Raw genomic sequence first — 26,515 nt, 5'->3', positions numbered from 1 at the left:
CGATAGTCGTGTCGATGGTCTTGTGAAAAGTCCTCTACTGCTCGTCAAAGGATTCCCTTGTCCCGAGATAGGATACACCCTCGACGGAAGCTCCCCTACCAACCTTCTTCCTAAGGAATGACGATGTCAGAGCAGTAGAACCTCTCCAAAACCTTGGCCAATACCCCTCAAAACCCTAGCCGATGCCCTCTCTCAAGTTGGGGAAAAGATGGAGAAAAAGAATACTAAAAATCGGGGCTGATTCGGCTTTAAATAGGGTCGAATCGGGCGACTACACGCACGTGGATGCTTTCACGCACCGCGGAATTTCCACACGGCGTGGATAATTTCCACACGCCCGTGGATTCTCTCAACTCATGTTTTTCTCGACCGCTGTGAACAAGGTCGCTACAAGTACTTTGTTACCATGTTTGTTGCAAAGGGTTTTCTCGCTACAAGATACTGGGTCCCGAATAGCTTCCCCGAATCCATACTTTTCATCGTAGTAATGCAAACGGACACACGTTCACATTGTGGATCACTTGCTTCTTAAATGATAGGCAAGTTGGTGGAGCTCTTGTTCTATGTGCATAAGTCGGAATGCTCGAGTGTGACTGCCTTTGTGCCCTTCCAAATGGATGTGCCAAACTCAAATACGAGGAGGTTGGCACACACTCTAGCATCTCACATCCGACCTATGTCTTCGCGTTTGAACCTTAGCAAGATTTCCTTCAAAATCGGTGCATTGTGATCCACATTGGCTTCTTTCCTTCATTCTCGGCCTCACAACCCTACCTGCATAAAAGTAACATAAAAGCACACATATTAGTGTAAAAACCCGAGAAAAGTAATGCTCAACATAAGGAATGAACGCTTCCCATTCATACCGCACAAGCACTTATCAAACTCCCCCACACTTAAGCTTTTGCTTGTCCTCAAGGAAAAATTAAAACGTTATGTGCATCAATGAAGAAAATATTGAAAGTGCTTGGCCTTAGGTTCACCAAAGTATACAAAGAGAGCATTCTACAAGTAAGGGAAATTTCAACACTAAATATGAAAAATCAATGCTCTAGCTAAAAACTTGAATCAAAAGGGATACAAAACCCGAAATCGTGTACGTGTGTGAACTCACTCAAGTCAACCCAAAGTATACTCCTCAAAGTCCTAAGTACCAAGGGACTTATTTATCTACAAAAGCGACAACAATTTCAAAGATGGTAGTAGCTTCACACATCCTCTAAGGTAGCCCTCTCCAAAGCGGCCGCTAAGATGGCTTTCACACTTACGAGGTGGTAGCTCTTTTCACCGGAGTGGTAGCTTTCACTCATCCCTATGAGATAGCTCTTTCTCTCATTAGGCATAGCTAGTATCCCGACTTATGAGAGTAGCTTCATACTTCATAGGTGGTAGCTCTTTCCACCCAACAAGCACAAATAACCAATAAAACTAAACTTTTTTTTTCTTTGAAATTCAACACAAGAAATAACTATAACTAGTACCTTTAACATCAAACTTGAGTTTCCAAAAGAGTTTAATAAGTGAGTAGTGTAAGTATAAATCGGGCAAAAAAATTCCTAGACATTCAAGCAAAAACTAGAGCATGAAAAACATTCAATGTTAGAAATTATCCTAAACTCAAGAATACAATTCTTACAACTAAGGTGAACCGCCATTGGCTATGTGAGCATATATCAATCAAGAACAATAGAAAAAAGTGTGTGCACTATGAAACTCTCCCACACACTTAAGTTGTACATTGTCCCCAATGTACTCATGCATGCTCACTCAAAATATATATCATTCAAAAGCAAATGTGGGAGAAGAAATCAAAACAATACTCCCCTAACTCCTAGTGTTGTGTTTGATGAAGCTAATTCCATGGGGGTAGTGTTCCAACGGGTTGTGAAGCTCACACGGCTAAGTACCTAAGCACCTTGGCCGTGCCCATGACTAAGTCTCAATTCCCAAGAAGACAAGAACATCTGCACGCATACACGAGGGGGTTCAGTGAAGCTCAATAAAAACAAAATATCTCGAGTATATATAAAAGATAGACAATGAATACAACCTCGAGATGCAAAATGAAAAATAAACCTCGTAAGGAGAATCCTTTCTCGAGTGAACAAGTCTAAAAATAAAATGCATAAAAAGAAAAAGAACTAAAAAGTGAAATGTCGGTGTCGCCCATCGGGCCTCAGGGCCACTGCCGGGCCGGGTGAAGATGCACATGGTGGGTCCACTGGTGCCGGGGATGGGGGTGCTGGAGGAACTGAGGGGACTTGAGGAGTCCTCGGTCGCAGGACTAATGATGAGGCGACGTCTCGCTCTAAGATTTGCTCGAATACGCCGAAAACGTGCCATGAACTCTATGTAATCGAGTGGCCTCGCGTAGCCCCTAATCACCGCAATCTTGGCTCGAGCCTCCGCTACCTGAGTCCGTACTACCCCCAAAGTGCTCTCGAGCCTCTCAAAGCGATCATAAGCTCGAGATGGTGAAAACATATGCACTGGGGATGGTTCCTCCGCCACCGGAGATGCCCCGGCTCCATCGGTGCCGGTTGAAGCTCGGGAGTGGGCTGAGATGCCCTGGTTTCATCACCCTCATCCTCGGCTATCTTTGGAGCTGGTAGCACTAAAGCAAAACCTCCTTTCTGAACACTACTGATAATAGCCATCAATCTCATCGTCTCTAGACTCAAGGGGGCAGGTATACTCGTCTTCTCGGCCCCGCGAATCGAATCTAAGAGACCTATGCCCAGCACTAATCTCGTAATGTAGGGACTCGAGAAAATCGCTCCCAGTCTAGCATAGTGTCCCTGATGTCTGATGTACTCTGCCATGATGTGCCCTAAGTGAATCGGTACGTGTTGCACCATCAAGTACAAGTACAGAGTTCCCTCGACGCCCTCGTAACACTAGAGCTATCACCACGGCCATTCACCCGACCTACTCATAATGGCATGTAAATATCTCAGATGCAGGTCGGGAAAGGCATGTGGCCTTGGACACCCATGCTCATAATCGACCCCTAACCACATAGTACTCTGTAAGCTCTCTGTATGGTCAAGGTTCCAGGATAATCAGTTGGTAACTGAGGGTACTCCTCTGTATTTGTGAATGCCTCCTCATAGAAGCCAAGTAGTACTGAAAACTGAGTAACGCTCAAGCTATGGTGGTGTCCAAATACTCTGAACTGAATGGAGTTTAAACTGCCGAAGCTCACGTACGATCTGTCAAACTCGAATGGAGAGCACCTCCAAAGGGCAAAACTCTGGATGGTCGGGCTCTCTAATCATCAATAACTGCCGCCAATTACCTGCTGAAACGAGATCCTCTATCTCATCCGCGAGCTTATCTCGCTGTTGTAGATCTCGCAAAGATAGTCGTGTCCAGAATCGAGTCTCGCTCAAACGGAGTTTCGACTAAGCGCTCATAGCGAACCCGATGTTCTGAATCGCAAAACCTCATGCCCTCCGTCTCGTGGGATGACTCACGCGGTCTCTTATCAGCTTGCTTCTTCGATCGAGGTGCCATAATCTGCAAATTTGAAACAAAATCGATCCAACAAGTTGATAAAATAATGCTGCAGAAATCCACACGGTCGTGTGGAATTTCCGCATGCTCGTGGGGATCCACGGGGCGTGAAAACCGCAGGCCGCACTTCAAAAATCCAAAAATACAACTTAAAAATACTTCTAACTTTGTTCTAAACATCAATCATCTTTCTAATTTAAGAAACGAAGCATTATTAACCATATTAATCGATGGATACCATGAATTGACAAAGAAAATGATGAATAGGGCTTACCGACGAGATGGGATGAGAAAAATGAAGAACCGGGCCGAAAAACCATGCGTAAGTTCTACCAAATTAGCACTATGAAATCTGAGAATGATGTGATAGTGTTTCCAAATGAATAGGGGTCATGAAGAGGGAGAGAAACTAATCTTCTTTAAAAAAAGAACTCGCGACCCTTGATGTTCTCAGGCATCCACACGGGCGCAGCGGTATTACTCCACGCCTGCGCCCCCATAGGAGAGCTTCACAGGGGCAGGTGCACGCCCGGGCACTCTCGGGAAAAACACTCACTGACTTTGAACGATCTCACACGGGCGTGCGGAAAATACCCACACCCGTGCGCCCGACCCAAAGGGCGCAGCCAGACGCCCTCGTGGGCTTCTCCGAACATCCGAGAAGAATACCAGTGTTCTACACGCCCGCGCGGGAATTTTTCGCACGGGCGTGACATTCACATGCCCAACTCACAGGGGTAGCCACACGCCCCTGTGTTTTCTCGAGATAGGGAGAATTCCTCTGCAAAGTTTCTCACGGGCGTGTGGAAATTACCCACGCCCCTGCGTGCTCTCGAGATAATCTGCTCAACTCTACAGGAACTCACACGCCGGTGCGGAAATTACCCACGAGCGTGTGACAGTCGCATGGTCATTCACAGGGGTAGCCGCACGCCCCTGCCTCTCTCCGCTTAGCTCGAGCATGGGATCCACGGGCGCAGGGAAATTCCACACGCCTGCGTGTTTTCTCTCGATGACTTAGAAAAAAATCTGCAGTTCGCAGAAAAATTTCGAACATGTTTACACACTCGTGAGCCTACTCTATTATGCAAATTTTACCATTGAAAAACATGAAATAGAGCTCAAACGACCATACTTCGAAAATTCCACTTGAAAACACACTATGACTTTAAAACCCACAATAAAATTGTAGCACAAGCATCATAAAAATCAAGACACCAACACTTAACAATTTATTCATGCAAACAACCTAACTAAAAATAAGAAAACAGTAAACACCTGGGTTGTTTCCCAAGAAGCGCTTGTTTTACGTCACTAAGCTTGACGTATCTTGTCTTACCTCACGGGTGTTCATAGATGAAGGTTTCCTCTTACCCATGGCTTGAAAGCATGATGTGCAAAGTCTCTTGAGAGTAGAGGGTGTATTTTTGGGCTTCGGACCACCTAACAATGATACGTCCAATTTCTTTGGTTCACGTACGTCTCCAACAGCCTTAGAGTGTTTTCGGTGGCGTCTCCTAGCCCTCTTCATTTTCCCGAGCACTTTCTTCAAGATCCCCGGGGTAGATGGTACTTCTTCTGTCGAACCAAGCATCATTACTTCTTCATAATCACCCTCTTGGTCGAACAAACCTTCATATGGATACGGATTGAACATTTCCTGCATGTATTTGTCAATAATCTCATCAGTAGTGTCTAGAAAATATAAAGTATCATCAAAATCAAGAGAATGCCGCAAAGCTTTAGCAAGGCGGTATGTAAGCTTGTCGTCTCCAACTTTCAATGTGAGCTCTCCGCCGTCCATCTCAATCAATGCTTTGGAAGTCCGCAAGAACGGTCTCCCAAGTATCAAGGGTACATCCGCATCCTCATCAACATCTAGCACTACAAAGTCAACCGAAAAAATGTACTTGTCCACCTTGACAAGCACGCCTTCAATGATGCCTGTCGGATGTCGCACTGTTCGGTCCACTAGTTGCAAAGTCATCCAAGTAGGCTTAGGCTCGCCCAAGCCTAGCTTTTGAAAGAAGGTGTATGGCATGACGTTGATACTTGCCCCTGACTCTGCCAATGCCATTTCTTCACCTAGATTTCTTTCTTCTTGTTCGGCTTGTTCTTTTGCAATACCGCCGAGCATGATGCATATAAAATCATTGAAGCAATTTCCTCCAACTTCCTCTTGTTAGTCAGCAAGTCTTTCAAGAACTTCGCATACTTAGGCATTTGGGCCAATACCTCAACAAAAGGAATATTAATGTGGAGTTGCTTGAACAAACTCAGGAACTTCTTGTATTGTTCATCCCCTTGGTCATTTTTCAATCTAGAGGAATAAGGGATTCTTGGCTTGAAAGATGGGGGTACCACCTCTTTTTCTTTGCTTGTTCCCTCTTCAACCTCTATATGCTCGGGTGCGTGTTCTTTTGGCATCTCACTAGGAAGCCTACCTTCAACCTCACGACCAATTCTCAAAGTGATCGCCTTCACATGCTCTCTAGGTTTGGTCTCTGTATTACTTGGCAAGCTTCCATGTGGCTTTTCGGAGAGAGACTTCGCAATTTGCCCCACTTGATTTTCAAGATTATGCAACGAGGCGGTGTGGTTACGAAGTGTAGACTCAACTGATTCAAACCTTGTATTTACAGATTGTATAAAACTAGTCAAGTGCTTCTCTAGGTCACTCATTCGGGTTTCCAAACCCCGAGACTCGCTTTTTCCACCGAGGGGCTTGTTGTTGTTGTTGGAAAACCCGGTGGCCCCATGGCCTTTTGTGGACCTTGATTACTCCATGAGAAATTGGGATGATTCTTCCAACCCGGATTGTAGGTATTGCTATATGGGTTTCCTTGAGGTCTCATGCCATTACCTACAAAATCAACATTCTCCACCGAAGAAACATCACCAATAGAGATCGGGCAATCGAGGGAGCATGTCCTCCACCACACCCGTGCAATTAGTCACCGCCATCTTTTTTTCTTCTCCCTAGCATTCCATTGGTAGCTATTTAACCCCATTTATTCAATCAACAGACGGGCCTCATCGGGGGTCTTGCTTCCTAAGGTACCTCCTGCTGCCGTACCCAACAGTTGCCTTGTACTCGGGTTCAAACCATTTTAAAAGGTTTGAACAATCATCCACTCCGGGAATCCGTGTTGCGGGCACTTTCTCAGGAGCTCCTTGAACCTTTCCCAGGTCTCGAATAAAGACTCCAATTCAAACTAAACAAAGGATGAGATATCGTTCCTAAGTTTTGCTGATTTTCCGGGAGGAAAATAACGAGCTAAAAAAGCTTCCACCATCTCCTCCCACGTTGTGATTGACGCTCTAGGTAACGAGTGTAGCCACTACTTCGCTCTCCCCTTTAGGGAAAATGGGAAGGCTCTCAATTTGACGGTATCATCCGTCACCCCATTTATCTTTAGCATATCACACACCTCGAGAAAGCTCTCTATGTGACTGTTTGGATCCTCATCGGCCAAACCATTGAATTTTGTGGATTACTGCAACATGTGGATGAATGCCGGCTTTAGCTCAAAGTTCTGAGCTGTAATCGGGGGATGCACAATACTTGATTGTGTCCCCAACACTAAAGGTCCGGCATAATCAGATAATGTTCGCTGTTGCTCATTTTGTTCTGCCATGTTTTCAGATTCTTCTACTTCCAAATAAGCTGGATTAGACTGTTCTTGTACAGGCTCTTTCCCTTTTCTTCTAAGTGTACGTTCAAGCTCAGGATCTCCTTCAATCAATATTGAGTGATTTCCTCGGGTCATAACCTAGAGCTTCACCCAAAAAGAACGAAAAAGAAATCAGAATGATATTAGAAAAAGAAGATAGGAAATATAATGTATGGTGAAATAGCTATGAAAACAAAGTGCAAAGTATCTCTAAACGCCTATTCCCAGGCAACGACGCCAAAAACTTGACAAGGTTCCCTTACGTATATCCCGCAAGTGCACGGGTTTGTCGAAGTAATAATCCCGGATGAGCGGGTATCGAATCCATAGGGAATAGGGAATAAAAATACTTAATTCGATTCTTAGCTATGTGAAAGATCAATTATGATAAGTGTGACAATGATTCAATTCTCAACAATAAAAACAACAAGTAAGAAAGCAAAAGTAAAGAAAGGGGTAAGGTAATCGATAAAGATGGGGTACCCGAATAATGCTCCGCCTAGGATAATTGTTTTAAGTGCAAGAACCCTCTATTATGCTTCCTAATCAATGCGATGGTGAGTCATGGAAATCCTTAATTACATAGTTCCAATTCTAAGGTCAACTATGCCTAACTCTATACATGTCCTGGAGGAGAGATTAGATAACCTCTCAACATCGCACTCGCATACAGTTGCAATGAGCTCTAGGGATTCCAAGTGATAAATCTCTTCCTAATTATAGACCTAACCCTTTGGTCCAGGTGGAAGGTCCCTAACCACGATTAAGCCTTACATACTAAGATCACCTCAACGCTTCACTCCATTGCACGCGCAACTAAGCCCCAGCGGAAGTTCATCCCTTAGACCATTCACTCTATTATGGCTGCAAAGAACTCGAGCAACGGAGGTAGAATCTATCACATCGGAGAGGAAAGGGGATGCTCCTGTACCTCTCGACTCACCCTCTCAACCCTCTCCAACCTAGCTTTGTCTAACGCTCTTGGTGTGTCACTCACTCACAAGATTACCAACGAGAACTCTCAACCCTAGTGTCACTCTAAGGGCAATGTTCATACAATCAAGCATTCAAGGTTGGAACTCACAATCAACATCAATTTATTGAAAGCATAATAAAAAGATTCAAAGTAACAAATATATCCTAGGGTTCACAAATACCAAAGTACCCACTAGCGGTTTAGCTCTCTATGGAGCTAAGTACAATCAATGAAATGGAATGTAAAAGCAATGAATACATAAAGAAACCCTCTCGATAGTCGTGTCGATGGTCTTGTGGAAAGTCCTCTACTCGTCGTCCAAGGATTCCTTCATCCGGTATATGATACGCCTCGACGGAAGCTCCCCTACCAACCTTCTTCCTAAGGAATGACGATGTTAGAGCCATAGAACCTTTTCAAAACCTTGGCCAATACCCCTCAAAACCCTAGCCGAAGCCCTCTCTCAAGTTGGGGAAAAGATGGAGAAAAGAATACTAAAATCGGGGCTGATTCGGCTTTAAATAGGGCTGGAATCGGGAGACTACACGGGCGTGGATGCTTCACGCGCCCGTGCGGAATTTCCACACGGGCGTGGATAATTTCCACACGCCCTGTGGATTCTCTGAACTCATGTTTTCTCGACCGGCTGTGAACAAAGGTCGCTACGATGACTTTGTTACCCGATTTTGTCTGCAGTTCTCGCTACATGATACTGGGTCCGAATAGCTTCCCGAATCCATACTTTCATCGGAGTAACGCAAACGGACACACGTTCACGTCGTGGATCACTTGCTTCTTAAATGATAGGCAAGTTGGTGGAGCTCTTGTTCTATGTGCATAAGTCGGAATGCTCGAGTGTGACTGCCTTTGTGCCCCTCCAAATGGATGTGCCAAACTCAAATACGAGGAGGTTGGCACACACTCTAGCATCTCACATCCGACCTATGTCTTCGCGTTTGAACCTTAGCAAGATTTCCTCCAAAATCGGTGCATTGTGATCCACATTGACTTCTTTCCTTCATACTCGGCCTCACAACCCTACCTGCATAAAAGTAACATAAAAACACACATATTGGTGTAAAAACCCGAGAAAAGTAATGCTCAACATAAGGAATGAACGCTTCGCATTCATACCGCACAAGCACTTATCAATTTCAAACTAAAAAATAGGACATATTCCAAAAAGAAAGCATAGGATTATAGTTCTGACTTAAAAATAGCAAACATTCAAATATAGTAAGCATTTCAAAAAGAAAATATAGGATTAGTGTTTTGAATCAAAGCTAAAAAATTATGACACATTACTATTGGAAATCATAGATTAGGTATTTAATTTAAAATAATAGACATTCAAAAAACAACATAGGATTAATGTTTCGATTCAAAAATAGCAGACAATGCGACAAAAAAGAATAAGATTTTATTTTTGATTCAAAATAGGAGAATCCCTATAGGAAAACATAGGATTACGATTTTGATTGAAAAATAACTTAGAATTAGTGTTTTAATTCAAAAATAGATGACATTACCAAAAAAGGATTAGGTTTTTGAATCAAAATTGATAAATATTAAACATTAAAAAAACAAAATATAGGATCTAGTTTTTTATTGAAAGATAGAAGGCATTCTGAAAAGAAAACATAGGATTATGATTTTAATTCAAAAATAGGAGGCATTCTAAATAGAAAATATAAGATTAGAGTTTTCATAAAAAATTAGGAGAGATTCCCAAAACAAAATATAGGAGTAGGTTTTTTAATTCAAATAATGAGACATTTTGTAAAGAAAACAAAGTATTAGGGTTTTGATCGAAAACTAAAAAATAGTACACATTTTGAAATGAAAACATAGGATTAGGTTTTTGATTCAAAACTGATAAATAGGAGACACAGTGAAAAGAAAATATAGGATTCAAGTTTTGATTAAAAGACTAGAGCCATTCCGGAAAAATAAACACATGATTAGGGTTTTGATTCGGCATTCCAAAAGTAAAACATATGATTAGGGTTTTGATTCAAAACTGAAAAATATCACAAATTGCCATAAGAAAATCTAGGATTAGAGTTTTGATTAAAAAATAGTAGACATTCCGAAAAGAAAACATAGGATTAAGGTTTTGAATAAAAAATAGCAACCATTCCCCAAAGTAAACATAGTATTAGGGTTTTGACAAAAAAAGGAGCCATTCCGAAACAACATTGGATTAGGGTTTTGATTGAAAAATAGGAAACATAACGAAAGAAAACGTAGGATTATTATTTTCATTAAAAATAGCAGATATTGCCAAAAGAAAAGGTTGGATTACATTTTTGAATCAAAATTGATAAATATGAGACATTAAGAAAAGAAGAAATAGGATTCAGTTTTTAATTGAAAAATAGGAGACATTAGGGAAGGAAAACATAGGTTTAGGTGTTTTTTAAAAAATAATAGGCAATACACAAAGAAAACAAGGATTAAGGTTTTGATTAAAAATAGAAAAAAATTCCAAAACAAAAGATAGGATTAGGGTTTTGATTAAAAAAACTGAATCATTCCAAAAAGAAAACAAAGGATTAGGATTTCGATTGAAAACTGAAAAAATAGGACTCATTCCCGAAAGAAACAATCAGATAAGGGTTTTGATTCAAAAATAGTAGACATTCCGAGAATATAAAAATGGATTAGGTTTTTTATTAAAAAATAGGAGAAATTCGGAAAAGAAAACATTGGTTAGAGTTTTGATTCAAAACAGATAAATGAGAGACATTAATATAAGAAAACATAATATTCAGGTTTTGATTTAAATATACGATACATTTCAAAAAGAAAACATAGGAGAAGGGTTTTGATTCAAAAATAGGAGGCATTCCGAAAAGAAAACATAGAATTAGGGTTTTGATTCAAAACTTTAAAATTGTACACATTACTATAAGAAAACAAAGGATTAGGGTTTTGATTCAAAAAAATCGTAAACATTCAAAAAAGAAAACATAGGTTAGGGTTTTGATTAAAACCAACAAAATAGCAGACATTGCAAAAAGAAAATTAAGGATTAGATTTTTGAATCAAAATTAACTAGTAGGAGACATTAAGAGAAGAAAACATAGGATTCCGGTGTTAATTAAAACATATTAAACATTTTGAAAAAAAAACAACATAGGATTAGGATTTTTATTAAAAACTGGGAGCCATTACAAAAAGAAAACACTGGATTCGGGTTTGATTTAAAAAAATGAGACATTCTGAAAGAAAACATAAGATTAGAGTTTTGATTGAAAAATAGGAGACATTACTATAAGAAAACATAGCATTAGTGTTTTGATTAAAAACCAAAAAATAGGGGACATCTAGAAAAGAAACATATGATTAGGGTTTTCATTAAAAAATAGCAGACATTCACAAATGAAAGCATAGGATTAGGGTTTTCATTCAAAAATAGAAGCCATTCTAAAAAGAAAATATAGGATTAGTGTTCGATTAAAAAATAGGAGACATTCTGGAAAGAAAACATAGGATTAAGATTTTTATTCATAAATAGGAGACATTGTAGAAATAAAACATAGGATTAGTGTTTTGATTGAAAACTGATAAATGTAGACATTCTGAAAAGAAAACATAAAATAATTTTTTTATTGAAAAATAGGAGACATTATTAATAAAAAATAGGATTAGTGTTTTAATTAAAAAAATAGGAAACATTCTGATATAGGGATAATCTTGAAAATGTTGAGCTGCTCACGAATACCAGTAACAAATCTTCCATGTTGTTAATCAAAGATTACCAGGTTTGGGCAGAAACTTGAGTAAGGTTTATTACTCAAGGAAAAATATCTATTACAATACTGATACTCCCCAGCCCATAGGCTTACAATAATAGACCAAATGAAAGATACAAGAAAACCCAAAAAAGAGAAGATTCGAAAACTTGCCGAAAATGACAAGTTTTTAAATTTCAACAAACAAATAAAGAACTTATAAAATAAAAACTAGTGCCTTAAATGCCATACGAATCCAAGAATTCTAGCCCAACATATAATCAAATCCATTATAACCATAAATGGCAAAATTGTTGTTTTCAAGTCCAAGACGATGTAATTTGGGCAAGTTCTGGTACGCTACGTGAATGTGTTTGTTGATCTATTTTCCATCAAGTGGGACCATAAAACAACTAAACTTCACTACCATAACAATTACCAAAATGCCCCGCTAGTTTCAATCCCACTTTTTCATGAAAGCACAGGCCAGCTCTTCAACACATCCCACATCCCACATCACATTCCAAAAAAAAATATATGATTAGAAATTTGATCCAAATATAGCAGGAATTACAAAAATAAACATAAGATGAGGGTTTTGATTGAAAAGTAGGAGACATTACTATAAGAAAACATAGGATTAGGGTTTTGATTGAGAAACAAGAGATATTACTATAAGAAAACATAGGATTAAGGTTTGAATGGAAAAATGGGAGACATTACTGTAAGAAAACATAGGATTAGAGTTTTGGTTAAAAAATATTAGTCATTTTTGAAAGGAAACATAGGATTAGTGTTTTGATTGAAAAATAGGAAGCATTACAACAATAAATGATTGGATTAGTGTTTTGATTAAAAACAGAAAAATAAAGGACAATCCTAAAAGAAAATATGGGATTATGGTCTTTGATGTGTACAATGTTCATGTATTTCATATTAATTTATACACTCAATTGGCATATATTATAACCATAATGTTGAATTCAATGACAAATTAAGTGTGTTTTGCATTCTCAGGATTAGTGTAGCATTTCAAGATGAGAAAAGGCAAAGGAAGCATTTTAGACATAGAATGTTGAATTTGCAGTTCTGTCGGCATCATTGTATTAAGGACAAAATAAACTAGGTGACTTACGGGTAGCTTACGATCAACCTTACAGCCGTAAGACAGATTCAGAGGACCTTGCATGCATGCTTATACTTGTAAGGAGAATTTAGAGCCAATTTAGATAACCTTACGGCCATCAGGACCATCCAAAGGAGCTTATGATCACAGTTTATGCCCGTAAGGGTGGTCGCAAGAAGCAGAACAGTGAAGTTTATGGTCTAACCTTCACAGTTGTATATTAGACCATAACATAAATAGAAGGCCTTACAGATGAGGTTTACGGGTGTAAGAATTCTTATAATGCTCACGACCATCTTCCCTAGATCCTTTACGACCTAGCCCTTACAGCCATAAGTAGCCTGTAAGTAGTCGAATATAAATAGAACTTATGAGGATTTTTAGGGCAGACTATATTCCATCCTTCTATCCTTTTGGGGTGATTCTTGGAGGTAAGATTGAGGAAGAAAAGTGACTAATGTCCATCTTTTTAGGAGCAATTTGTAGAGGGATTCAGATCTATATTCGAGGAGATTGAAGATCATAGCCGTCAAAATCATCTTGGCTGCATGTGTGGAAGCTTCTTCGGTGATTCCTCATCCTAGATATTAAAAGTAAATTGGCTTTCAACATCTTCCTCCATTTTTTTGTATTTTGAATGCTTGCCCTCCATTATTGGAGGGGTAATTTGTAGATGTTTGGGCATAGTTGAACTCTATGGTTTATTTTCATGACTTTGGTTGTTGGATCTTTGATGCTTTAATTGATTTCTTATTTCTAGTCATATCTATTTGAGTCTAATTGTGTGATTGATTGCTTAATTGCTAATAAAGCCAAATCCCTAGCTATAATACCTTGTATTGCTACGTGACAAGAAAAAATTCCCACCTAGCATAGACTTACCATAATTCGAGAGGATAATGGTTACACCTTTGGTTAGGGTATATAGGAGACTTTATCTCCCATAATATGATAATTGTTTTTGATTAAAAAAATTAGTAGATATTCATAAAAAGAACACATAATATTAGAGTTTTGATTTTAAAAAAATAGGAGCCATTCTGAAAAAGAAGACATAGGGTTAGAGTTTTTGATTGAAAAATATTAGGCATTCCAAGAAGGCAACATCGAACTAGGGTTTTGATTAAAAATTAGCAGACATTGTTAAAACAAAAAATAGGATAAGGGTTTTGATTAAAAGAAATGAGACATTCTAAAAAGAAATTAAAGGATTAGGGTTTTGATTCAAACCTGAAAATAGGACACGTTCCTAAAAACAAATATTATTAAGGTTATGATCCAAAAATAGTAGAAATACTTAAAAGAAAAGAAAGGATTACATTTTTTATTCAAAAATAGAAGACATTCTGAAAGGAAAGCATATGTTAGATTTTTGATTAAAAACTGATAAATAGGAGACATTAAGAAAAGAAAACATAGGATTCAAGTTTTTCTTGCAAAATAAGAGACATTCCAAAAAAAACCACAGGATTAGGGTTTTGATTGACATATAGTAGGCATTCAAAAAAGCAAACATAGAATTAGGGAAATATTTGAATCTGAATCCTTGTACCTTGCTTCCTTATAATGATGCGGGCTACCCAAGCATCATACAAGGATTCGGATTCAAACTTTGTAAAGGAAGAAATGTCGTTTCTCAACTTAGCCAAGGGAAATATTTTACAATGAAAGTGTCCGAGGTTAGCTTCCATGTTGTCAATGACCCTTTTCATAAGGAATTTAGCCACTGTCTGGCCCTTCCTCACAATGTGAATGTAAATAGTCCAAGGCAAACAACCTCCTTAAAGATGTTGTTAACCTTGAAGGTATCGCAAATCTCAAAAGAAATTCTTGATGTGCTCATATGGGTCTTCATCTTGGAATCCATCGAACTGACACGTTTGTTGTACCAATTGGATGAGATTTAGCTTCAGTTCAAAATTGTTTGTGGCAACTGGAGGCCAAACAATATTAGACCCTATTCCCTCCAAGTTCGATAGGGCATAATCTGAGATACTTTGCTGCTTGTTCCTTGACATATTCTCCTCTTACCCTACTTCCATACTTATCTACACTGACCTTGTTTCACTCAAGTTGATCTGCCTGATCCTTCTTCGAAAATTTCTCTCAATTTTTGGATTAGGATTCACCAATGGAGAAGAGGTACTCCCACGAGTCAAACACTTTTTCTAATGTCCTATAAGATAAATCACAACAAGCTCAAAGAAAAGAAAAAGAATGAAAGTGGAAAGAAAGCTAAAATAATGAAAGGAAAACAAATATGAAAGCAAATATACACAAATAAAGACAATATAAGCAAACTAAATCAACAGAATCCAAATTTTTCTAAGAGTTTCCAGACCCCAGCAACGGCGCCACAAACTTGATGCGCTCTCCACAAGTTCATATGTCGCACACGAGTAATACAGTGGTACCTCATTAGTGGTAGGGTTGTTGAACCTTAGGGACTGGACTTAAAGTGCTAAACTATCTTTTGATGTTCAGTCTAACTAAGATTTTGCAATAGATTTCATTAAGGACTACTAGTGAAAGAGTGAATGATGGTAGAAATCGGGGTTAGGATGGTGTTTTCAACTACAAAAAAGCAATACCCAGGATGATCTATATGAGTTATAGTATGCTGACTTGATTAAAATAGTTACTAGGTAATTCTATGTTTCAACTATGTGCCCTAAACCAATGTTATATCTATGGTTCTCAAACACACCAAGTTATGCCAAGATAAATAGATTACCAAGGCAGTTGTGCAACTCAAGCCATCAATAAATGCAAACACAAGATTAAACATAAGATACACAGGAACTCTATAATAATTAAAAATCAAGTAGTCAAGCATACAAAATCACATAGTTCAACATCCTGGGGCACCGTGGATGGTTAGCTCCTCATGGATTGGTACAACAAGAAAGACATAGATGAATAGTAATAGAAAGAAGACTTGTCTCGCTTCTACTCAAGATGATTTTCCTTGTCAAGCTCCGTATGCGCAACCCCTTTTTCCTTGTGCCTCCAACTCCTCCTTAATCCCCCAAGAGTGTGTGGTGAAGCCTGATCTTCACCCTCTTCAGAGTCCTCCCAGTGGAGAGTTGAATCCCCAAACAAAGATGAGGGCAAACCCTAAAAACTAGAGTTAAATGGGGTAGTCTTCGAGCTTGACACGGTCTAAGCATGATCGTGCTTAAACTGTATTTCCAAGGGTAGCTTCTGAGTGAATTGGCTAAGTGTTCACTTGTGATTTTCAGTGGGAGGAGCAAGGTCATGCTTGGTGTCTGTTTCCATAAGCATGATCGTGCTAGGAGCCCCAGCACCTGATCCTCCCATTGAGAAGATCAGCAATTCCAACCTGAGAGATTCAGAGAGAGAGACATAGTCGTGCTTTGACTGTGTTTCGCCTTGGTGTCACTCTGCTACAAACTTTTTCACTTGGTTTGCACCAGGCTAGGAGATTCAGGGGGATAGAGCACGACTGTGCTCTGCCGGTGTTAAGCTTGAAAAATTAGCATTTCTCTCATTTTCTCTTATTCGATGACCTGATTCACTCTAAGTAAAATTGAGCTCCTCAATTCCTGCATCATTCATAAACATACCTAGAATAGCACCGAATATACACAAAGATGTGCTAAACGACAAGCAAAAACATGAATTGAGGGTAAGAAAACATTATATGAATTGTACTCATCAATATGCACTTAATATTACAATTGGTCTGTTACACCGCTAGTGCAAGTGTCATCAAATAATACCTCATGGATGAACGCGAGGGTTATATTTCCCCCATAATGGCGAGAGGCCCCCATTACTTCCTTTTCATTTAATCAATAAACTAAATATTTACCTGCTTTCTTTAGTTTTACTTGTACAACACTATTAAACAATACAATTAGAGATGATGTTAAGCATACTTAGAAGGAGTTGGGAGTATGTACTAAAGTTATCTTGATTATTAATTATGATACTTGTTAAGTGTCAATTGTGTTGTAGGTTTGACAAATCTTCCGAATATAATCAAAATGTCACTCACTCGTACTATATGAGATACTCCGCTGTCTAGTTTGTTTATGAGAAATTGTATTTTTTTTTATTTGCCTGAAAATCATCTCAATATTTGCTTCTTTTTCCCTAAAACACAATTTGACCCCATTGTGAACAAAGAATGAAATTACGTAGTAATTTGGTGCTAAACATGTTGAATTCCATTCTAAATACAGCGTAAATGATATAAAAATATTAATATAATTAGCACTTATCACATATCCCCACACTTAAGTGTTTGCTTATCATCAAGCAAATAAAGCTGATAAAAATAGAATACATGATAAGTGCTTGATCTCAAATAGCTAAGCATGGAGTTTCAATAGTAAGGGGGAACAATCAAAGGCCAAGTAGCTAGATATTCCTGTACAAAGAGTAGTCTACACTATGGCGAAAAGTACTTTCTCAAGTGTCAGTCTCCTGGTCCACTATTTTATAGTGTAGATCATGTAAAGAACTTTTTGGGTTTTTATTTAGTCTTATTCTTACACTTTTCCTAATTTTTTTATGTATGATTGCCCTTTCTCTCTTTTTTCTTTCTTCTTTTTTTCTCACAGTCAGTAGCTTTCACACTTCCTAGGAGGCAACCCTCTCTCCCACTAGGGTATACACTTTGTATCCGACTTTTTGGAAGCTACTATGTATTATAAAGGAGGTAGCTCTTTTCTAATGTGCATATATCTTATCTTAGAGCAATAAAGTAAGTACTTATCATACCCACCATTATAAATAATCTCTCACTAGAAAAACATAAGGTGGAAGGTGTAGTCAAGAGAGACACAAGATAGAGAACAAACTCGCAGAGTAGTCAAAATCTCAAGAGGTAATGAAAGAATTGCTTGTCTAACATATCATGTTCCTAGACCAAGGAAACTCCAACAAGTAAGTGCAATTCCTTTAAAGATCCACTGCGGCATATGTGTAAAGTATAAGCACCATTTTTGAAAGAACCAAAATAAAAAATAATTTTTGCAATATCATATGATATAGTGCAATATAGCACAAAATTCATAGTATATTAAAACGAAAAGTAATCATACAGTCCCTCTCCCACACGTAAAGATGTACATTGTCCCCAATGTACGCATACATGCACAAGTATAAGTGGAAATAGTAAGATAGAAGGATAATAGTGAGTGTGTGATTATTAATACTTCCTTGGTTTCTTAGCTAGGTTGATGATCGTGATGAAGCTATCCTCGTCTAGGCTCATGGTTGTGTGAACCAAAATAGCACGTAAAATCCTATGAGATATAAATGGAGGAAATTACAACAAAACTAGAAAAATACAATTTCATACTAAGAAAGTGAAATCAAAATGGTCGGAGCTGGTAGGGTAGCTCTAGATTGGTGTAGGAGTGATGGAGTACGGATGATGTTGGTGGAAAGGAAAAAGACTCTTGCGCTATTGGAAATGAGTTATTTGGCAAAGTGGGTGTCAAAGTGTATTGGCACTGCAGATGATCTAATATCTGAAATTGGAGACCCTCGTTCCTCGCCTAAATTTCATGCCATTCATTCACAATAAAATCATGATTTAAAGTAGTGTAGAATTTTTTTACGAAATCGGTAGAAAGGATAAAAAAAATCTGTGGTAATAAATTAAGAAAGCGAGTATTAAACAAGTGAAAAATGGTAGAAAACTCTTGAAAACACTTTACAACTGACAAGGAGAGATCTCCGGTGAAGTGGAAGAGAGAAAAATTTATTTTAAATGAGAATGCCCAAAGGAAGCCCAATAGCAACACTATCCCCTTATGTAACAGCATTACAACGTGTGGATAACGCCGGTTGTTAATCTTTATAGTGTTCAAGGGCACAACACCGGTGATGGGGCATCATGAGGCTGTTGTCAACTCAGTGTGGTTCAAAAATCATCTAAGTGTTGATCATGTCCATTCTAGGATGTGTTGTCTTGACAGTGGGCACACCAAGGGCATGATGAAGACCGTGCAGAACCCCCTTAGGATTGAAGAAATCCCAACATGTTGGAAAATGTTCGTTACGGGTTATCAAGGGCCATCATGTCCATTCTAGGATGCGTTGTCTTGACAGACTCACTTAGAATACTAACAAAATTACATTTCTCTTCCTGAACATCATAATGGGTGTACAATGGGTGCACCACGCCATTGTGATGTAAACAGTGAATAAATTTGGATTTTCCTTGTAGAAAATGGCATGAAAACAAATCCTAATCTTGAAAGTTAACTCCACACACAAAATTCCACACATAAAAATAAATAGATGCTACTAAACTCGACACTATTCCATAATGTATCACCCTTTATTCAAAACAAAAACCTAAAAATTGAACCTAAAGACTTAATGTCTATAAAACCATTTGGGTTGCGTCCTAAAAACGCTTGTTTTATTTCACAAACTTTATGTACGTGTTCTTACCTTAAGGAGGCTTCAAAAGAGTGTGTTCCTTTCAGCTATAGCTTGCAAAGCTGCTCCCAAAAAATGAAAATTGTTTAAGCTTACAGGAGAACATTTTTAAGACTGGCACTGTTAACCTTCATAACACATGACATGGCTGTAAGAGTTTTCTTCATCTTCTTTAGTTTTCCATGATCAACCACCATTTGCCACTTCCTATGATTTCTATTGAATAAACCATTGTCTAACTCTTCCCACATTCTCTTCCTGTTTATCATTTGGAATTGTCACAAGAGTTTGTGTATTTAGTCTCGATCAAGTACCTTCTATCCACCTCTTCATTTTTTTGCCTAATTCTAGTGTTCTTGTGTTCCAACTATTTATGGTGTGTATTCTGCAATAAGTGTTACCATCTCTTGATTCTCCTTATTTGGTGGATGTCTTTCCCTTACAGGGGTATGTTTCTGGACAAATGGACATAATCTACTATGCATGCTCAGAATAACTTCAGTAGTTCTTTTTCCTCTTCGGAGGCTTGGTCACCTGGTATTTCATCCCCTATCTCATAGATAATGTGTTCCAGCTTATTGGGACTATCAACTGGTAAACTGTCGAATATAATATGATACTCCACTACACTGCTTACTGTTCTTTCATCAATATCTCTAGTAGATAAGCATAAAAATTTGTTTGATTTCATAAATTGATCAAACAGTTCTTGCCATACTGACTATTCTTGGTGCTCAACTCTGAAGTCACTATAATTCTCTTGCCATCACATTTGTTCTCAAAGTTCATAGGATGTTGGGAGTAACCCAATTAGACTGAGTTCTTGTATATCAGAGCCTTGTGTTAAGTGATACTCAATCCATCTATCAAGCAAATCTAGCACTGTTTCCAATTGACCTTTGATACCTTGGATACTAGCATCATCCTCTATTTCATAAACCATGTTTTCTTCCTCATTGATGCCATATGTCTGCAAACTATCAATTCCCAAAGAGTCTTCTATGGTGCTGCTCACTGTTATCTCTTTTAATTCTCCTTTTTTCATGAACTGATCAAACATTTCCTATCAAATTATCTCTTCATACTGGCAATAGTGAATGTTGTGTGTAGGAGACTACTCGACTGAATTGAGGTATTGTGTATGAAGTTTCTACATTATGCGGTGTTCAATCTATCGATTAAGTAGGGCTAGTACCCTCTCTAATTGACCTTTTGTACCTGCCATAAAAAGCCAAATGTCCACAATAATGTGTAGCAACAATAGAAACTCATGATGAACTTAATTAATTGAATTAAATAAAAATAAAACTAAATAGCTAAAACACTAATCTACAAGTTTTCTTATAATCTCTCGACTGTGATCCCCGGCGACGATAACAAAAACATGACGGACGCATTATGTGTGTCTAAATTATGTAAATATATAAGCATGCAAGTATGCACTTAATAGGACAATTTGTCCTCTATATCGCAAGTGCACGGGTCATCAAGTAATACTCTTGGATGAACACGAGGGTCATATTTCCCAAGAAACAGTGAGATGCTCCTATTACTTCCTTTTCACTTAATCAATAGCCTAAATGTTTAGACTCTTTCATTCGTTCTACTTGTAGAACACTATTAAACAATACAATGAGATGGGAGTATGTACTAAATTTTGGAGTATATACTAAAGTTATCTTGATTATTAATTGTGATAGGCGTTAAGTGTCAATTGTGTTCTAGGTTCGAACCGGGGAGAATTCAAAGGCCTACTAGCCGCACTACCATGGTCACTAGGTATAAATCACTAGGAACTTAAGATTGAATCTCTTCTACAATAGCCTCCTATGTTTTCCTTATGTACAGGAATCCGATGAAAAGAGACCAATCAATCCATACGCTTAAGGGAGAATCAATCCCTAATTAAGAAACCTAGCTATGCCTACCTCCTAGAACATGCATAGATCTATCATGGCATGGGTGTCATCAATATGGGGGCATATCCTCGTCATCCACATCAACATGTAATAATATCTTAAGAACATGCATTGATTACAAAATCTAGAACAATTTGTATTCATCAATCAAGATTCATAAATAAAAATAGAGGGACCTAGACATAAAATTCCGCCAAAATTACGTTCTTATGGATTAAAACAAGTATAACATCAAAGCACAAGAACAAATAAGGAATAAACAAGCTTTTAATGTATTCCTAGACTAACTCCATCCAATAGTTCTCCAAAGATAGGGATTAGAGGATCCCAATGTTGTCCAATGACATGTGTCACTCATGCCCTTGTGATGATGATCTTTAAAGATTCCTGTCTCATGCAATCTTATCCAATGATCCTCACTGATGTACTATTGAAAAATCTACTGGAAAAGAAGAAACTCCATCTCCCGCCACTCAGATCTCCAAAAATTAGGTTGTCCTAGCTTCTTGGGCAAAAGAGTCTACCCGATTATAGAGAAACCTAGGGTTTATATAGAGTCGGGTTCCGCCATGGCCTCACCATGGCCGTTGTGATGCCCATGGTTAGTAAGATATTGCTTTGGCTCCAAGTCACATCCACGGCCGTTATGAGATGTCACCATGCCTTTTGTGAGCTTTTGAATATCAAAATCTCTCGCACGGGCTTCCAACAGGTGTAATGGGTGTAGTTTCATGCCCACTATGTTCACAATGGCCTCACCACGGCCGTGGTGATGCTCGTTATGAAGCTAATTGCTCTCAAGCACGATTGGAACATGGCAATTGCTATAGTGATCACTGCTACAGTGATTGGTGACTGAAATCCACTCGGATGCATGTGAGCTTTGACAAATCTTCTAAATATTGTGAAAGAGACCCTCACTTATGCTATATGTGATTCTTTGTTGTCCAGTTAGTTTATTAAAAATTGCATTTTGGTCCTATTGCCTCAAATCGGCTCAATATTTTCTCCTTTTCCGTGAAACGTAATTTGACTGCATTGTGATCCAAAGAATGAAATTACGTACTAATTTGGTGCTAAAGATGTCAAATCTCATGCTAAATGTAGTGTAAATGATATGAAAATTAATTAGCACTTATCAAAATTCTAATCGTATCTTTTGCTTTAGGAATCTCTGTCTATGTTTCCTTTTCATAATGCCTCAAATTTTTGAATAAAAATCCTAATTTATGATTTCTTTCTGGAATGTCTCCTATCTTTCAACCAAAACCTTAATCCTATGTTTTCTCTTTGAAATGTCTCATGTTGTCAATAAAAATCCTAATCATATGTTTTCTTTTCAGAATGTCAACTATTTTTAATCAAAAACCTAAAATTATGTTTTCTTATACTAATATCTCCTAATTTTCAATCAAAACTCTAATCCTATGTTTTCTTTTCAGAATGGCTCCGACTTTTGTATAAAAAATTTAATCCTTTCTTTTCTTTTCTGAATGTCAGCTATTTTTGATTCAAAACCTTAATCGTATGTTTTTATTTGGCAATGTCTGTTATTTTTTAATCAAAACTATAATCCTTTGTGTTCTTTTGGAAATGCCCCTTGTTTTTTGCTTTTTATTCAAAACCCCAAACCTTTGCTTTCTTATAGTGGTTTCTCATATTTTTCAGCGAAAACCCTAATTTTATGTTTTCTTTTCAGAATGTCTACAATTTTTTAGTTAAAGCCATAATCCTATGTTTTTCTTTTCGCAATGTGACCAATTTTTAAATCAACAGACTAATTCTATGTTTTCTTTTTAGAATGGCTCCTATTTATTGGCTTTCAATCAAAACCCTAATCTTATGTTTTATTTTTATAATATCTCTTATTTTTCCTTCAAAACCATAGTCCTATGTTTTCTTTTCTGAATATCTCATATTTTTGAATCAAACCATAATCCCATGTTTTCTTTTTGAAATGTCTCCTACTTTTTAGTTTTGAATGAAAAAAATAATCCTTTGCTATCTTTTCAAAATGTCTCCTATTTTTTAATCTAAACCCTAATCCTATGTTTTATGTTTGATATATCTAGTATTTTTCAACTAAAACACTAATCCTATGTTTTCTTTTCGTAATGTCACCTAAATTTTGGTTTTCATCAAAAGGGTAATCCTATTATTTCTTCTCGAAATATCTTCTAGTTTTGAATCAAAACCCTAATCCTATGTTTTCTTCTCGTAATGTCTCCTATTTTTTGTTTTTGAATCAAAAACACTAATTCTATGTTTTCTTTTTGGAATGTTTACTTAATCAAAACTATAATCCTATGCTTTCCTTTTAGAATGTCTATTTTTTTAAATCAAACCCCTAAATTTATGTTTTGCTTTTGTAATGTGTAATATTTTCAGTTTTGAATTGAAACTCCAATCCTATGTCTTACTTTCTGAATGTCTCCGATTTTTTTATTTTTAAATCAAAACCCTAATTCTATGTATTCTTTTTGGAATGTCTCCTATTTTTTAATCAAAACCCTAATCCAATCTCTTCTATTCGCAATGCCTCCTATTTCTTTAATAAAAGCTAGAATCCTATGTTTTTGATCCCTTATCATATGTTTTCTTTTTGGAATGCCTCATATGTTTTTAATCAAAGCTCTAATCCTATATTGTTTTTATATCTCAAATTTTGTAATCAAAACCCTAACCTTATGTTTTATTTCAGAAATAGGATTAAGTATTGTTTGCAAAATTTTTAATCAAAACCCTAATCCTATGTTTTCCTTTGATAATGTCTCCTATCTTCCAATCAAAACCCAAATCATATGTTTTCTTTTCTTAATGTCTCTTATTTATCAATTTTGATTGAAAAACCTATGTTTTCTTTTCTTTTGCGGATGTCTACTATTTTTGAATCAAAACAATAATCCTATGTTTTCTTTTCATAATGGCTCCCATTTTTTAATCAAAACCGTAATCATATGTTTTTATTTCCGAAAATCTAGGAATTTTTAATCAAAACCCTAATAATATGTTTTCTTATAGTAATGTGTCTTATTTTTTAATTTTGAATCAAAACCCTAATCCTATGTTTTCTTTTCAGAATGTCTCATATCTTTCAATTAAAACCCGAATATTAAGTATTCTTTTCTTAATGTCTCCTATTTTTTAGTTTTGAATAAAAACCCTAACCTATGTTTTTTCTTTTTGGAATGTCTCCTATTTTTCATTCAAAAACCTAGTCACTTATTTTGTTTTCATAATCTATACTATTTTTGAATCGAAACCGAAATCCTATGTTTTATTTTCAGAATGTGTCCTATTTTTTAGTTTTGAATCAAAACCCTAATCTTTTTCTTTCTTTTCGGAATATCCCTTTTTTTTAAATCAAAACCCAAATCCTATCTTTTGTTTTTGGAATCTCTGCTAATTTTTATTCAAAACCCTAATCCTATGTTTTCTTTTCATAATGCCTCCTACTTTTGAATAAAAATTCTAATACTATGTTTTCTTTTCGGAATATCTCCTATCTATCAATCAAAATTCGATTCCTATGTTTTATTTCTTAATGTCTCATATTTATCGGTTTTGATTCAGAAACCAAATCCTTTCATTTCTTTCTAGAATGTCTGCTATTTTTGAATCAAAACAATAATCCTATGTTTTTTTTTCGGAATTGCTCCTAGGTTTTTTTTGGAAATGTCTCATATTTTTTAATCAAACCCCTAATCCTATGTTTTCTTTCTGGAATATCTTCTATTTTTACATGAAAACCCTAATCCTATACTTTATTTTTGGAATGTCTCCAATCTTTAAAAAAATAAAAAACAGAATCGTATATTTTCTTTTTTATTAATATCTCCTATTTATTAATTTTGAATGAAAACACTAACCTACGTTTTCTTTTCTGGATGTCTGCTATTTTCAATCAAAAAAGTAATCCATATTTTTCTTTTCTTGATGTCTGCTTTTTCTGAATCAAAACAATAATTGTATTTTTTTTTAAAGAATTTGTCCTATTTTTTTGTTTTGAATCAAAACACTAATCCTTTGTTTTCTTTTTGGAATGTCTCATTTATTTGAATCGAAACCCTAAAACTTTCTTTTGTTTTTGGAATCTCTGCCAATTTTTAATCAAAACCCTAATCTGATATTATCTTTTCTTAATGCCTCCTATCTTTTAATAGAAAACCTAATCCAATGTTTTCTTTTGGAATGCGTATTAGATTTGAATCAAAACCCCAATATTATGTTTTCTTTGGGGAATGTCTGCTATGTATGAATCAAAACAATAATTGTATGTTTCCTTTCCGTAATGCCTCATATTTTTTAATCAAAACCTTAATCCTAAGTTTTTTTTCGAATGCCTCCTATTTTTTAATCAAAACCGTAATCTTATGTTTTATTTGTAATGTCAGCTATTTTTGAATGAAAACAATAATCCTATGTTATCTTATTGTAATGTCTCATATTTTTCAATCAAAACCATAATCCTATGTTTTCTTTTTGTAGTGGCTATTATTTTTTTAATCAAAACCCTAATCCTATATTTTCTTTTATTAATATATCCTAGACCCTCAGTTTTGAATCAAAACCCTAATCTTATATTTTCTTTTTGGAATATCTCATATTTTTCAATTAAAACACTAATCCTATGTTTTCTTTTCGGAATGGCTCCTATTTTTGAATCAAAACACTAATCCTATGTTTTTCTTTGGGAATGCCCCCTATTTTTTTAAATTTTTAATCAAAACCCTAATACTATGTTTTCTTATTGTAATGTCTACTATTTTTCCGTCAAAACCCTAATCCTAGGTTTTTTGTTAAGAATGTCTCTTATTTTACATACAAAACCGGAATCCTGTGTTTTCTTTTCTTAATGTGTTATATTTTTTTATCAAAACCCTAATCCTATGTTTTTTTAGAATGCCTCCTATTTCATAATCAAAACACTAATCTTATGATTGCTTTTGGGAATGTCTGCTGTTTTTAATTCATAACCCTAATCCTATGTTTTGTTTTCGGAAAGTCTCATATTTTTTAATCAAAACCCTAATACAATGTTTTCTCTTCGGAATATCTACTGTATTTCAATCAAAACCCTAATCCCGTATTTTCCTTTTAGAATATCTACTATTTTTTAATAAAAAAATTAATCATGTATTTTC

At 36.6% G+C, this 26,515-nt stretch overlaps 1 non-coding gene across 1 annotated transcript; it reads left to right on the top strand.

Annotated features, from left to right (window-relative positions):
* Nucleotides 1-6,657: 6,657 nt before the first annotated feature.
* Nucleotides 6,658-6,764, top strand: LOC120269743. The gene has a single exon (XR_005539381.1). It is a non-coding gene; the product is annotated as a small nucleolar RNA R71 (small nucleolar RNA).
* The last annotated feature ends 19,751 nt before the right edge of the window (nucleotides 6,765-26,515 follow it).

This window comes from Dioscorea cayenensis, chromosome 9 (genome assembly GCF_009730915.1).
Source record: "Dioscorea cayenensis subsp. rotundata cultivar TDr96_F1 chromosome 9, TDr96_F1_v2_PseudoChromosome.rev07_lg8_w22 25.fasta, whole genome shotgun sequence".
Lineage (NCBI taxonomy): Eukaryota > Viridiplantae > Streptophyta > Magnoliopsida > Dioscoreales > Dioscoreaceae > Dioscorea > Dioscorea cayenensis.
Note: the sequence above shows the minus strand (reverse complement) of the source record. Positions and strands in the feature narration are given on the sequence as shown.